We start from the raw sequence: 14,621 nt of genomic DNA, 5'->3' as shown, positions 1-14,621 counted from the left end.
CTGCAACTGCCTGTTGTCTTGATGTCCACCGAACCGAATGTGTTCTGTTCCGAATGCGGGTTTTCTTATCGTCGCGAGCAGCTTTGCCAGCTAACTCGATCACTTCGGCGGCCGAAACTATATAACGCCGGCTAGGTGGACTGGTGCACTGGTACTAACGCGCTCGGCCTAGCTACCCTTGCGGGGAACTCCAGATCAACACGGTTTGAGCGGGATTTTGCCTTTCCCTTCACTTTTCCTCCTTTACCATGCCCAGACATGGCTGCTTGGGTTGGTTTGTTGATGTGTTGTGATGCGAACCGATGTGGTGTACGGTTTGAATGAGAATGATCGTTACGGAAGGAAGGAAGGTATTGTATTATAGAGACTTTAAACTTTTGCAGTTCATTCGTCTCTAGCCCTTTGAAAACTCTACTCTACTCTACTCCAGCGCTACCACCTCCACCCTCTTACCTTGAGAAAGGCACTCGATCCCTCGCCGTCCAGCTCGTCCAGCAACGATGTTGTCCAGTCGATGTCCACACAAAGAATGATCGTTACGGCAGCGGAGCGGGGATTTTTAAGCTGACTGGCTGGCTCGAGAATTACGCATGTGTGAGACTGCGACCAATGTTTCGTTCATTTTTTTCTTTTTCCTTTCCAATCGTGCTTCATTCTATTTCGCTGCTGCTCTGGTTGCCCGTTTTGGTCGGTACGATTTGAGGAGTACAAAATGGACCAATCAAAAATGGGCACATAGAGCATTTGGACAATGCTTGATATTTCACAATTATTCAATTATTTATCTCAAGAAAAATGAAATGTTATTCGTTAAGATAGATGCGTAGATATATTTCCTATCAATTGATGCAAAAACCTTTGCGATCTATTGAAAAATGCTCGAGTTATAAGCGTTCCAAATCTTGCATTTTTTCCTACTTGTTCAGTGCCTAGATTTCCATTTCACCCCCTATATCTTCCGGTTAGACGTAGTCCTACGTCAAAAAGCGTTATTGTATCCAAAAGTCAAATTAATTTTCCGGAAGATTATCATTTTTAGTAATGAGACGCTGTGTAATGGCTGTAACTTAATAGAAACTTGAATCGTAGTGACCATCAGCAGTGTACATTTTCTAATGTTCGGCGAACATAATTTCAATTATATTAACTTGGTTATATCTCGAGAACGATTACTCCTTTGATAAAACATTATATATGAGGGCTTTAGAATGCAAGGGGTGTAAGTGACTTGATCGATTTCTCTTCATCAACTTTTTCATTAGTTAATAACTCAACTGCAAAAAAGTTCCAATTTAAGTTCGCTATAGAATCCGATAGATGAGGTTCTGACCTATCTTCCACATTGTCAAATACAGCTGGGAATGTATTTGCAGCTAAGTTATGACCAGAAGAGAGAGTCGATGTAGAGAAATCGATCATATCACTTACACCCCTTTCATTCTAAGCCCCTCATATGGGTTTTCATGTTGAATCGCATGTAGATTCCATTTTTTATGTTACTATTCTTAAATGTTTACTGTTAAATTAGAAGGAGTTTTCAATAAAAATATATAAAAAAATATCGAAGTGATGTTTTGAGATATGAAAGTTTATCTCTTTGAATTCAATTTTCGAATAAGATTTTTAACGATATATTTAAAATATTGTTTTTTTCTGAATAGTTCATTGATTTTTCAACAAACATCATATTTCAATCAGTCATCTGGATTTTAAGGTTAAGATTTTTGAAAGAAAGATGAATGATTTTGAATAATTCAAATTGGTCATATAATACTGACAATTGTTATTTTAGGTAGTTTCCTTCCTAATTACCAAGTTTCAAAAAAATCGAAGAGCGTCGGATCAGTTACCGGCTGATTTGGCGAGGAATTGCTCTATGGTTAGAAATTGAAACAAAACAATGAAAAATTGGTCACCCAAGCCGACGATAACGTTCGTAACTTTGCCTAAATTTTCCGCAAGTTATGTGCAATTACATAACTAACTTCACGCTATAATTTGTCAAACTATAAAAACATCACGATGCAGTTGTTCTAAGTGGAACATGTTTTAACTATTTTCTAATTGCTCTTCAGCAACGAAAATGATGCTGTTTCTTACCCGTCTGCCTCTCGGATTGCCGCTTCCACCATGTCTTGCTAACGGAAATGAAAATGATGAAAGCTTGTCTGAGCACTTTTCCCCCCATTCCGCTCTTGCCAGTTTCCGGTTGCTCATTGTAAAAGAATAGTAGAGATTTGTACAAGAATCGTGTGTTCTATCATATATGGCTTGTTACCAGGATATAAGTAATTTGAACTTTACTTTTTTCTATTTCCATTTAATGTGTTTCATAGCTGAAAGGTTTTCAGTCGAGCAACACATGTGCCCATTTCCCGAGAACATCATGTGATTTCTGAGCGCAATCCCCATCAAATTCGGAAAGATGAGATCGTTTCGAATGTCGCGATGTGGAAACGCATTAATTATATTGCGCTTGAGGCTGTCGTAACCCCATCAGCGTTTCCCCATTGCGTCTAAAGAGTGTGAATAGTAAATAATTAGATTCCAACCCCCCTTTCCGCAAATTATCGAAAGAATGGAACATTGAATTGGGAAGACTTGGTGGAGCAGTATTCAGGGTAGAGCAAACTTTCTGCTTGCAAAACTATGTATGTGGGAAACTCACACAGAGTTGCATAAAGCTCTTGTGTATTTTCTACGGATATGACAATGTGCTATTCAACACTCACATATTGCTACAGGCGCTGAAATCTTAGCAGTATTTAGTTATGCAACTTCTAGTTTGCTGCAGCTTCAATTAAAATTTGTACTTCAGTGTTTAAACAATCATCTTGATTCGTTGCGAAAGAAACATGAAACTCCTTATTTCGTAGAGAATGATTTCCCTTATTTCCTTATCCTGTCTTTGCTGATATAACACTGAATATACCGATAAAATAACTAAGGTAAATGATGTTTGATGTCTATTTTTTTGAAAGCTCTAGTTCAGCGCACCTGTGTCAAATCAGGTATTCAAATGTTTCAAAACATGTCAATAAATTTGCCTTTTCCATGATTTCCAGTTGTTTTATCGAATGTTTTTACGGATTCACATGTTTTAAAGGTTTATAAAATCCGCATTCTATTGGTAACGATGCGCCCCACATTTGAGCTAACTTTTAATCAATCGCCAGATGATGTTTTGTTACGTATTCAGACCTTTTCTGGATTATAACACTTACAAATATTGTAATCAGCATGCTTGCACACTATTTGTATTAGATTTATATATCTAAATCATTTAAATGATGCATATCGATGACCTCAATTCTGATCATGGTTTGTCCGATGCGCTGATGTTGGTTTGTCCACATGATTCTCATGGTTTTGTTAATTGTGTGTGTTTGTTTACGTGCTAATTCAACCTTCTGACAATTGACCCATTCCAGTAATGGGGTAAACGGGTGAGTAGTCAAAAACTTTGAAATAGCTCGGTTGCGAGTCGCTCCTTAAATGCGAATCAAATGTTAAATTTCGTAGTATGGGTACGTTCGTAATTCTTCGGATCGTTTGTCGTTTACTCGTTGTGTTCCCTATGGATGTAGGATTCGAGGATGTCTTGAACGATATCGTCCAAATCATCAATCAGCTCGCACGCATTGGATCATTGTGAGTTCCAAGCTTCTTTTCTTATTTTCTTTATTGTTTTTTTTACTCGAAAACAAACTCAATTTCAAACAACAAATAAGAAATTTTCTTTTTATCCATTTTCTGACATTGAGAATTTCTCAAGTGTCAACAACTAGGAAAAATGTTGATGCACTTCAGTCGATTAATGCCCATTTTTCTCGCAGATTTCGCACATGGAAGAATTCTCCTATATCCTCTACTAAATCTGCTATTTCAGTTTCGATGATGACCATGCCGCTGAAAACATGCAGATGGAACTCTTTGATTTAGAGTTGCAGTTGCAGATTTAGAGTCACGCAGTTTGATTTAGAGTTGCGTGACAAATTTCAAAACCATGATGTCTTGGATTCATACTCAAGATTTGTTCCAGAAGCGCGATTTCCAGAACTGATAAAACATGCTCATTTTATTACTTCTTTATTTAAATCCACAAATATTTGTTAGCAATTGTTTCAGTTATGAAAGAAGTGAAATCAAAGTCAAGGAACACAATCACTGACAGTCAGTCACTATCAGTAGGTCGTATGAATGAAAAAAAAATACTTATTCTGCCCGTTTCCAAGTAAACTAAACTTTGCTAGTATTTACTTGAATCCGCATGAATAAAAGTTTATTTTACTAATTTGATTTTCGAATTCGAACATAGTTTTTACTTTGTCAAACATCTATCAACTGATTGTTTAGGTTTCGTTTCCAAACGTTTTTTTTTGGACAAAGCGTGAATTCGCGATGAAAAAGGAATAGTGTCGACGTCTGGTGGCGACTTTCAATTAGGGACCATAGTTTGGGTCCCTATCTCGTTAGTGTAATACCTATCATATTAGAAGACACGAAGCCAGTTTTCAAATGTTAAAATTTGAATGAAAATGTTCACATCATGCTATTTAATCACTTAAAACACTTTTTTCCAACTTTTATTTAACCCTTTGTCTATACATTCCCAACATCATTACTGAAACTTTTCATTATAATATAAAGTTGTCTTCAAAAACAATATCGTACAAGATTTTTTCACCACCTGCAAACAAAAGTGTTTTTCATTTAAACAGAATGCCAAATTGGTACGGGAAGGTTGCTAGGTTTCCTAGCAACGATAAAGTTCGGTCTGTACGAGTAGCGTGTGGCAATGTCACGTTATTTAAGTGCAGGAAAACGGCAAAACAGATCCATGAGCTGCTCAAACCGTTTTCTATCAATGAACTATTCGTGTTCCGTACACTACAACAATACAAAGAAATGATGTGGGCGAGAGGCCCAAAAAGGGACGTCCGAGGTAGGTACGGCTACACAATGTTATCTTTGTTGTTCATGAACGCGTTCAACGCAGTCCTCTTCGGAATCGTTCCTCAGTCGAAATGAATTGGATAAATTAATTGATGGGTACATCGAAGTATGAGTCATTCATTGAAGCGAATATATTTGGAACGATGCTAAAAAAAACTCCTAGAATGGTTAGAAACTAGACTAGCCACAAACCTACCAGACTTCATCTCCAAAAATGATTGGCCATTTACCTATCCATCGGATTATTCACAGTTCTCATTGAAATTACCAACCGTCAAAAGAAGCTGCAGCTATTAACGATCGGCCTTAGCGTTTCCGACACTGCGTGAAGAAGAGATGGTCGAATGATTTTGCCAAAAATGTTAATTCAGGATACTTTTATACCTTCAATGAATGTTTTAAATTTTTTATCTCATTTTGTTCTCAAGTTATAAATTTTATAGAATACTAGCTGACCCGGCAAACTTCATCCCACCCAAAATTTATTTTGCGTTATCACGTTCACGTTTTCTTACTAAGCGTTGTTCATGGGTCCAATCGCAGAATTATTCATTGAGTAGAAGATCAATCAATCTACCCTTTAAAATTACCTTTTACTATAAAATTCCTAGTACTTCTACCAAAACTCGACATTATAATATCAGATTATTTTCAGACACAATTCTAGTTCACGTTCCTAAAGTTCCATATGCCATATATGCCATATTTTTTGCTTCATTTGTAAAAAAATACTGAATGTGCATCTCACTACGGTGTATCAAGAAAAATTATCATAAAAAAAATTTCATCAAAAATTTTAGTACCAAAAAAATATTGAAATTTTGAATTTTTTTTTTGGGATTTAAAGATTCAGTACTATTTAATTCATATTTAAATGTGTTTCTACGACTTTTCTATATGTGTGATTTTTTTCAGTGTTGCGCGGTATCAAAAAATATTTTTTTTATATTTCCAAAGAGTGGTTAGGTGAGGGAGTAAAAAGTGCCCCCAAACCAAATCACTAGCTGTATGGCAAATATTGTAAAGGATATTAAAAAATAAATTTTGGTGGTTTATTTGAACCCCTATGTGGTTTGACGTAGGATCTATAGTGAAAAACGTACTTTTTCGTTTATTTCACGCCAACCTCAATAGATCCGAGATAAAAAATACTAAATGTACATCTTACCACGGTGCATCAAGAAAAATTATTTTAAAAAATCATCAAAAAATTTTAGTACTAAAAAAAATATTTAAATTCTGAAATTTTTTTTTGGGATTTAGAGATTCAGTACTACTCTAATTCATATTTAAATGTGCTCTTACGGATTTTCTAGATTGATAAATATCTTCAAACTGTTTTTTTTAAATATCTAATAATAAAAATAAAATAAAAAAAAATACCCAGTACAAAAAAAAGGTTATAGATTTTTGGCATTTCGAAATTTTGAAAAAAAACTTTGAGACCCACTCCTGCTCAAATTTTTATTTAAATGCGTTCGTATGTGTCTTTTTTCTACATGTGGCGTAAATTTTCCTGAATTTTTAAGAGCATTGTGTGACACAAAAATAATTTTCTTCATCGTCTGCATTATTATTTTTATTTTTTTGTAAACGATTATTTTATTGTATTCGTGGTTTTCAATTGAAAGATTAAAATAAAAAAAAACAAATCGGATTTGTGGTCTCAAAGTTATTTTTTTTTCAAAATTTCGAAATGCCAGAAAATCTATAACATTTTTTTGTACTGTGTATTATTTTTTTTATTATTTTATTTTTATTATTAGATATTTGAAAAAAAAACAGCTTGAAGATATTTATCAATGTAGAAAATCCGTAAGAGCACATTTAAATATGAATTAGAGTAGTACTGAATCTCTAAATCCCAAAAAAAAATTTCAAAATTTAAATATTTTTTTTAGTACTAAAATTTTTGATGAAATATTTTTTTGATAATTTTTCTTGATACACCGTGGTAAGATGCACATTCAGTATTTTTTTCAAATTTTTATCTCGAATCTATTGAGGATGGCGTGAAATAAACGAAAAAGTACGTTTTTCACTATAGATCCTATGTTTTTTTGATATTTTTTTTTTTTTGATACACCGCAATAAGATGCACATTCAGCATTTTTTTCAAATTTTTATCTCGGATCTTTTGAGGATGGCGTTAAATAATCGAAAAAGTACGTTTTTCACTATAGGTCCTACGTCAAACCACATAGGGGTTCAAATAAACCACCAAAATTTCTTATTTAATATCCTTTACAATATTTGCCATACAGCTAGTGATTTGGTTTGGGGCACTTTTTACTCCCTTACCCGGCCAGGCCCTTTGTCTTTCATTTGTATGACAGCTCCCCTTAGAGGGGGGGAGAAGTGTCTAACCATCATAGAATATAGAAAAAAACCATCATAGAAAGACAGAAAGACAGAACGACAGAACGACAGAAAGACAGAAAGACAGAAAGACAGAAAGACAGAAAGACAGAAAGACAGAAAGACAGAAAGACAGAAAGACAGAAAGACAGAAAGACAGAAAGACAGAAAGACAGAAAGACAGAAAGACAGAAAGACAGAAAGACAGAAAGACAGAAAGACAGAAAGACAGAAAGACAGAAAGACAGAAAGACAGAAAGACAGAAAGACAGAAAGACAGAAAGACAGAAAGACAGAAAGACAGAAAGACAGAAAGACAGAAAGACAGAAAGACAGAAAGACAGAAAGACAGAAAGACAGAAAGACAGAAAGACAGAAAGACAGAAAGACAGAAAGACAGAAAGACAGAAAGACAGAAAGACAGAAAGACAGAAAGACAGAAAGACAGAAAGACAGGAAGACAGAAAGACAGAAAGACAGAAAGACAGAAAGACAGAAAGACAGAAAGACAGAAAGACAGAAAGACAGAAAGACAGAAAGACAGAAAGACAGAAAGACAGAAAGACAGAAAGACAGAAAGACAGAAAGACAGAAAGACAGAAAGACAGAAAGACAGAAAGACAGAAAGACAGAAAGACAGAAAGACAGAAAGACAGAAAGACAGAAAGACAGAAAGACAGAAAGACAGAAAGACAGAAAGACAGAAAGACAGAAAGACAGAAAGACAGAAAGACAGAAAGACAGAAAGACAGAAAGACAGAAAGACAGAAAGACAGAAAGACAGAAAGACAGAAAGACAGAAAGACAGAAAGACAGAAAGACAGAAAGACAGAAAGACAGAAAGACAGAAAGACAGAAAGACAGAAAGACAGAAAGACAGAAAGACAGAAAGACAGAAAGACAGAAAGACAGAAAGACAGAAAGACAGAAAGACAGAAAGACAGAAAGACAGAAAGACAGAAAGACAGAAAGACAGAAAGACAGAAAGACAGAAAGACAGAAAGACAGAAAGACAGAAAGACAGAAAGACAGAAAGACAGAAAGACAGAAAGACAGAAAGACAGAAGGACAGAAAGACAGAAAGACAGAAAGACAGAAAGACAGAAAGACAGAAAGGCAGACAGACATCACTCCATTTTTAAATATATAGATAGAACTGAATGCTTTCTAATTTGAAATAAAAAGTGAGTCAAAAATAGTACCAATTGAATACGTATATTTTACATTACATTAGGAACAGTTACGGGTGATAAATAAAAAATGAGAATTTTTTCAATACCTTTCAGTAACTCAAATAAAGAGCGTAAAATTTTCTTTCTCCAAGAAAATTGCTCTTTGGGCTCCCCAGGAACAGTAGGCGTGTTTGGTTTTGCTAGTTTGAATTTAGTCAAAGCAAAGATGGCGTCGAAACAGCACGTTCTCCGCGAACGCATTGTACGGTTCTACGGAACGCCTTTCCAGCAAGGAAAAACGTTCACGGTGGCACATTTTAAGGAAGAAAATGTACCTGTCAGTACGGTATATCGTAACCTGGGTTCCCTGAACGTAGAGCGGAAGGTCGGAAGTGGTCGTCCGGTGACGATAATGACGAAGCAGAGGAAGACATCGTTAAAGAAGCTGTTTGACAACAAGGACGCAACCAGCCTGCGTGACGCCGGTCGGAAAAATGGCTGCTCCCACGTGTTGATCCATCGGACCCTCAAGATGGAAGGAATCGTCTGCAGGAAGAAGACGAGGTCGCCGGAGTGCACGGAGGAGCAGATTGAGACGGTTAAATCACAGTGTCGGTGGATGACCAAAAAATACCGCGGGACGTCTTTCGTTCTGGACGACGAAAGCTATTTTCCCCTATCCAAAACGCATATTCCTGGAAATGATAATTACTACTCCAGCGACAAGTCATCGACACCGCCTGAAATGAAATACAAGTTCAAGCACAAGTTTGAAAAAAAGGTTATGTTGTACATCGCCATTTCCGACCGGGGCATTTCAAAGCCTTGGTTTAAGCCGAGCAGTCTGGCAATCAACCAACAAATCTATCGCAAAGAGTGCCTCGATAAAATCCTGCTGCCGTTCCTGAACGAGCATCACGCGAATGAGAAGTACGTCTTCTGGCCGGACTAGGCGTCTTCCCATTACGCCAAGAAGACGCTGGCGTATCTTGAAGAGAAAAAGATACCGTTCGTGCCGAAAGATCGTAACCCAACAAACTTGCCCCAGTGCCGCCCAATAGAGGAGTTCTTTGGCTCACTCAGTGCCCTAGTGTATAAAAACAATTGGAGGGCCAAGAACACGAAGCAACTGACTACAAGAATACGGAATTGTATCCGGAAAATGGACGTAAGTGCCGTACAACGTTCTTGTGAGAGCATCGCGACAAAGTTGCGTCGAACAGCAGACCACGGCCCTTACTCAAACATTCACTGACATTTTTTTTGAAGAAAATACATTATGTTATTAATAAAAAATACTGAAATCGATGAAATTTTATTTTTTATTTTTGATTGCTGACCAAGAAGGCAATAAATGCCAACGTATCTTGCCGATCTGTGGATGGGGCATCTAAAAAAAAACTTTGAGCCCTAGATTGTGTTCTTTCTGTGCTTTCTATCCAATCTGCATCAAGAGCATTAACGTAATATCAGTGTCGATCCCGCTCCCAAAGATATTTATGATATAAAAATAAAATAGTCATAAATTCGACTAAAAAGTGGTGACATATCGTAAAACATCCGGAAACAAACCATGTTCTTTTTTATTTCCTTATTTTGTAACTGTCCCAGTGATCAACTGTCCTCAGAATCAGTCCCTAGGGACCCTAAAAGGGAACTAAAATGCATGCGAGGCCCTTTTCTAATGAAAATATTTTTTGTAATCTGGCTTCGAGCTAGGATTAAAAAAAAACTTTTGTTAAAAGCAGTATGTTATCGATTCAAACAAAACAAACATAACCGTTAAATTCGCTGATAACGATGGCAAACAGTATCACTGATATAAATCGGACGGAAGAATGATTAGGAGTAAACAACAATCAACAATGTAAATTATCGATGGCGATCGGTAGCCTACAGTGTCCTCATGCCATGTTATCATCATTCATATCCTATCCCCAATGTGATAAATTGCAGCTATAAATTCAGAACTATGAATAGAACTATGGAATTAATATTCAAAGCTATGGTCCAATCTCCCATGCTAACGTCCGATGCTATTGCTTGTTGTCGTTGTCCATGCAAGGACACGTTGGTGTGGACCGAAAATTTGAGTGCTTTCTCATTAAATTTTCCAATTTACTTTGCGGCATGTTTATAGCTCTTGATTTACACGTATTTGGATGTTCGAAAACGGTGCACTGATTGCGGGCGAGCCCTCGGACAGCAGTTAGTTATGATAAACTATGAATATTGAATCACTTTTAGGAAATTAAATTAAAGAATGGTGCCTGCAGGAATAAGTAGTATTATCGTAGCTTTATTTTTTTCAGCATGTGTTGAAACAATTTTACACGGAAATTGGTTCAAAAGACGATTATATGAAATGAAATAATTTGTTTTAACAGAGATAACGGAACATTTTGGGAGAATAGGGTAATTAAGAGTCAGAACTACATGCTTCAAGTAATCAAATAACCTCAAGTAAAATTTTGAATTCAATATTTTGCAATTTAAAACTGATTCCGGGCGTTGTCGAATGTCGTCATCGGATGTCAACACTGTACATTTGTCATCGCGAATACTTGTTTGAGACGACAACTAATTTTGTTCTCAACGGACTGAGTGCAAATGGCACAAATTTTTCGAATTGTATATACAGAGTTGAGTTTCATTTCATGTTTCCATCAAGCACGATATTTTGAAAAAAATACATTTCTTGTTTGTGGCTGTAGCCGTTGGAACAAAAAATGATGCCGATGAAGAATCATTGCAAAAATCCAATTTACCCTACAGGTAAATGGGTTCAGATCATCCATCTATGTCGACGACGTGGGATCAAAAACTGAGCTTCTGTTGTTTTTCCTGGTTTTAATTAACGAGAATGATTTCCATGTTTTGTCTTTTTTCGTTCCATTCGAAGAGACTGGTGGAATAGATAAATATTCCACTCAGAAGATTTTGTTCGATACCCAACCGGAGGAACATGAAGTAGGGATGAAATTCTGTTCGGGTGAGTGAACTGTTTTTCGTCTCTTATTTTGACCTAAAGGGCCTGGCCGGGTAAGGAAGTAAAAAGTGCCCCCAAACCAAATCACTAGCCGTATGGCAAATATTGTAAAGGATATTAAATAAGAAATTTTGGCGGTTTATTTGAACCCCTATCTGGTTTGACGTAGGATCTATAGTGAAAAACGTACTTTTCGTTAATTTCACGCCATCCTCAAAAGATCCGAGATAAAAATTTGAAAAAAATACTGAATGTGCATCTTACTACGATGTATCAAAAAAAATTATCAAAAAAAAATTTCATCAAAAATTTTAGTACTAAAAAAAATAATGAAATCTTGAAAATTTTTTTTTTGGGATTTAGAGATTCAGTACTACTCTAATTCATATTTTAATGTGTTTCTACGGCTTTTCTAGATATGTGTGATTTTTTTCAGATTTTTTTCAGTGTTGCGCGGTATCAAAAAATTTTTTTTTTATGTTTCCAAAGAGTGGTTAGGTAAGGGAGTAAAAAGTGCCCCCAAACCAAATCACTAGCTGTATGGCAAATATTGTAAAGGATGTTAAATAAGAAATTTTGGTGGTTTATTTGAACCCCTATGTGGTTTGACGTAGGATCTATAGTGAAAAACGTACTTTTTCGTTTATTTCACGCCATCCTCAATAGATCTGAGATAAAAATTTGAAAAAAATACTGAATGTACATCCTACCATGGTGTATCAAGAAAAATTATCAAAAAAAATTTCATCAAAAATTTTTGTACTAAAAAAATATTAAAATTTTGAAAATTTTTTTTTTGGATTTAGAGATTCAGTACTACTCTAATTCATATTCAAATGTACTCTTACGGCTTTTCTAGATTTATAAATATCTTCAAACTGTTTTTTTTTTCAAATATCTAATACTAAAAATAAAATGAAAAAAAATACACAGTACAAAAAAATGTTATAGATTTTCTGGCATTTCGAAATTTTGAAAAAAAAAATATAACTTTGAGACCCACTCCTGCTCAAATTTTTATTTAAATGCGTTCGTATGTGTCTTTTTTCTACATGTGGCGTAATTTTTCCTGAATTTTTAAGAGCATTGTGTGACACAAAATAATTTTCTTCATCGTCTGCATTATTATTTTTATTTTTTTGAAATCGATTATTTTATTGTATTCGTGGTTTTCAATTGAAAGATTAAAATAAAAAAACAAATCGAATTTGTGGTCTCAAAGTTATATTTTTTTTCAAAATTTCGAAATGCCAGAAAATCTATAACATTTTTTTGTACTGTGTATTTTTCTTTTTTATTATTTTATTTTTATTATTAGATATTTAAAAAAAAACAGCTTGACGATATTTATCAATCTAGAAAAGCCGTAAGAGCACATTTAAATATGAATTAGAGTAGTATTGAATCTCTAAATCCCAAAAAAAAATTTTCAAATTTTCATAATTTTTTTTTAATACTAAAATTTTTGATGAATTATTTTTTTGATAATTTTTCTTGATACACCGTGGTAAGATGCACATTCAGTATTTTTTTCAAATTTTTATCTCGGATCTATTGAGGATGGCGTGAAATGCACGAAAAAGTACGTTTGTCACTATAGATCCTACGTCAAACCACATAGGGGTTCAAATAAACCGCCAAAATTTCTTATTTAATATCCTTTACAATATTTGCCATACAGCTAGTGATTTGGTTTGGGGGCACTTTTTACTCCCTTACCTAACCACTCTTTGGAAACATAAAAAAAAAATTTTTTGATACCGCGCAACACTGAAAAAAATCTGAAAAAAATCACACATATCTAGAAAAGCCGTAGAAACACATTAAAATATGAATTAGAGTAGTACTGAATCTCTAAATCCCAAAAAAAAAATTTTCAAGATTTCATTATTTTTTTTAGTACTAAAATTTTTGATGAAATTTTTTTTTGATAATTTTTTTTGATACATCGTAGTAAGATGCACATTCAGTATTTTTTTCAAATTTTTATCTCGGATCTTTTGAGGATGGCGTGAAATTAACGAAAAGTACGTTTTTCACTATAGATCCTACGTCAAACCACATAGGGGTTCAAATAAACCACCAAAATTTCTTATTTAATATCCTTTACTATATTTGCCATACAGCTAGTGATTTGGTTTGGGGGCACTTTTTACTCCCTTACCTAACCACTCTTTGGAAACATAAAAAAAAAATTTTTTGATACCGCGCAACACTGAAAAAAATCTGAAAAAAATCACACATATCTAGAAAAGCCGTAGAAACACATTAAAATATGAATTAGAGTAGTACTGAATCTCTAAATCCCAAAAAAAAAATTTTCAAGATTTCATTATTTTTTTTAGTACTAAAATTTTTGATGAAATTTTTTTTTGATAATTTTTTTTGATACATCGTAGTAAGATGCACATTCAGTATTTTTTTCAAATTTTTATCTCGGATCTTTTGAGGATGGCGTGAAATTAACGAAAAGTACGTTTTTCACTATAGATCCTACGTCAAACCACATAGGGGTTCAAATAAACCACCAAAATTTCTTATTTAATATCCTTTACTATATTTGCCATACAGCTAGTGATTTGGTTTGGGGGCACTTTTTACTCCCTTACCCGGCCAGGCCCTTTATGAGCCCAAGCTTGCTCGCTTAAAATTCACTCGTTCTCGATACGTCTCATGAATAACTTATTGACTGGAAAAGTTTATACAATGGTGTCCTCTGATACTGTCTATCACCCTCAAACGCTGGTTTCAGAAGCAGTTTGTTTATAGAACTAAAACATAGGGAGAATTCTTCCGCATCCTACATTGTAGCAGCAGCCGAGAAAATGTTCATCTTTGCATCCCTCGTTATCCTCGTGATGATGATATCCTTGTCGGATTCCTTTTTTAAGTTGTATATTTGAAGGCACCAAAGTAGAGAGTCGAGAAAACCAAAACCGACCGGTAGGATTTCGGTCGCGATGAAACTCCCGATTTTCGATTTCATTGAGCAGTCCTATGCTCCTCGTATGACGGTCTCTGTGAAACATTGTGGAATAACCGACGGATTTGTGCAAATTCAGACACTGAGCAGCTGTTCCGTATCTACTTTTCTCGGAAAAAACTAATTAAAGTTTCAAATTAATTGTCGTCTATTACATCGAGTT

The sequence above is a fragment of the Toxorhynchites rutilus genome, chromosome 3, assembly GCF_029784135.1.
Source record: "Toxorhynchites rutilus septentrionalis strain SRP chromosome 3, ASM2978413v1, whole genome shotgun sequence".
In the NCBI taxonomy this organism is placed as follows: domain Eukaryota; kingdom Metazoa; phylum Arthropoda; class Insecta; order Diptera; family Culicidae; genus Toxorhynchites; species Toxorhynchites rutilus.
The sequence above is the reverse complement of the archived record's forward strand: the minus strand, read 5'-3'. Positions refer to the sequence as shown.